The following is a 2,500-nucleotide window of genomic DNA, read 5'->3' on the forward strand; positions in this document are numbered from 1 at the left end:
ATTGTAATGAAATGATCAGTTTAGAATCTCTTTCTTAAACCTTATCTTTCATTCTCCATCCACCTCATTCTCTATTATTCTCCTTCCACTTTCCTCCAACCACCCCCCACCTCATCCTCCACTCTCCTCCACCAACTCCAACCCTCCTCCACCACTTCCACCCTCCACCCACCACCTCCTCCTCCACCCTCCACCCACCACCTCCTCCTCCACCCTCCACCACCACCTCCTCCTCCACCCTCCACCCACCACCTCCTCCTCCACCCTCCACCACCTCCACTTTCCACCTCCTCCTCCTCCACCCACCTCCTCCTCCACTTTCCACCTCCTCCTCCACCCTCCACCCACCACCTCCTCCTCCACCACCTCCCCCTCGAGAGTATAAGCCTCACCCTCGAAGCGAGACTGGAGTCTTGATCGGAACAAACAAGGGGGCGGAGCGAGACACATATAGCTCCTCCCCCTCCGCCACCTCGTCTGTATTAATGATTAATGTTTGACGGTATTAACGGCTTGATTTATGGCGCGCTGTTTAGAAAGTTGTTGGTGAGCATTGGTTATATTAGAGAGGGACGGACGGAAGAGTAGCACCACCCTGAGACTTGACTCCTCATTAATCATCTTGTCTAATAAGGTGGAATTTTGATGGATTTTTTTTTTTGGGGGGGTGGGGGGTTCGGGGGTGGATATAGTTTTTTTTTTTTTTTTGTACGCGCGGAGGGACTCTTCTTGCTTGCATATAGATAGATACGTAAAACCGTTCTCTCAGGCATATATGTATAGACACATAGGTATACTTAAATACAAAAACAAAATACATGTGACTAATACTTACACAGAATTACACATAAACACACACACACACACGCACACGCACACGCACACACACAAACAAACAAACAAACAAACATGCACACACACACACATACACACAATCAAACAAACACACAGACACAAAAAAAAACACACATACAAACACACACACACAAATACAAGCACAACGCCTCCCTTTACACACCCCATACACAAACACTCCCACACACCCACATCCACAAATACACACCCCTACACAAGCCCATACACCCAAACAACACCCACACACATCCCCATACACCCACCCTCCCTCCCTCCCCCTCTACACACATGTCTTCAAAAAGCCATGCAAAGCGCCCCTTGAGGCTTATCAGCTGTTCCTCTTATCTCCCCTTCCGTCCTTCCTCCTTCCTTCCTTGCCCACATCCTCCTCCCTCATCCTCTCCCTCCCCCTTCACCCCTCATCCCTCACCCCCCCCCCCCTGCTGTAATTTGTAACTTCTTAAGACGAAACACGTGCTTTCCTTCTGTCTCCTTTTGTTTGCTTGTTTGTTTGTTTGTTTGTTACGTGGGTCCTTCGTCTTTTGTTTCCTTTAGTTTTGTTGTTGTTGTTTTATATTTTACTTTCCTTTTTTTTTTGTTCTTTCACTATCATATGTTTGGCTCTAATTTAGATTGCCGGTTTTTCTAGTTCTTATCTCTTAGTTTCTCTCTCTCTCTCACACACACACACACATATATATACATATATATATATATATATATATATATATATATATATATATATATATATATATATATATGTATATATATATATATATATATATATATTTCTATTATATATCTATCTATTCTTGCTCCTCGTCCCGTCCACCTATTTTCGTCCCCTCTCTGACCTGACCTTTCACTTTATCCTTGCATTCCGTCCCCTTCAGAAGGAGAACTTTATGGTCACTCTTCAACCACATGCCATTCTCTCTTTCTCTCTTTCTCTCTTTTTATTTCTTTTTCTTTTTCTTTTTTTTCTCTTTCTTTTTTTTCTTTCTTTTTCTTTCACTTTCTTTCTCTTTTCTTTTTCTTTCATTTTCTTTCTTTCTTTCATTTCCTTTCTTTTTTTCTTTCTCTTTCTTTTTCTTTCACTTTCTTTCTTTCTTTCTTTTTCTTTCTATTTCTTTTTTTTTTCTTTCTCTCTCTTCCATTTTCTTTCTCCTTCTCTCTCTTTCTTTCTCTCTCTCTATCTATCTCTATCTATCTATATTTATCTATCTATCTATCTCTCTCTCTCTCTCTCTCTCTCTCTCTCTATATATATATATATATATATATATATATATATATATATATATATATATATATATATTCCTCTCTATTCTGTCAACCATATATTTCCCTTTAAAAACCTCCACTTCCCTCTCCCCCCCCCCCTCACCCTTTATCCACCCTGAAGTCCACTTACTCTTCTTCTCCCCCCCCCCCCCCCACCTTCCATCTCCTTCTTGAGTCTCCAACCTCCACACATGATCTTTCCCCTTCCCCCCTACTTCGTCTCCTCGTCCTCTCCCCCCCCTCCCCTCCCCTCCACCCTTCTTCCCCAACCCTCTTTTTTGTTCTTCTATCATTATTCCTTCCCCCTCCCCCCACTCTCACCATTCACCCCCCCGCCCCCATCCCCGACCCCACCTTCCTC

Source organism: Penaeus japonicus, unplaced genomic scaffold (genome assembly GCF_977035675.1).
Source record: "Penaeus japonicus unplaced genomic scaffold, GWHDUDI00000001_assembly GWHDUDI00000001, whole genome shotgun sequence".
In the NCBI taxonomy this organism is placed as follows: domain Eukaryota; kingdom Metazoa; phylum Arthropoda; class Malacostraca; order Decapoda; family Penaeidae; genus Penaeus; species Penaeus japonicus.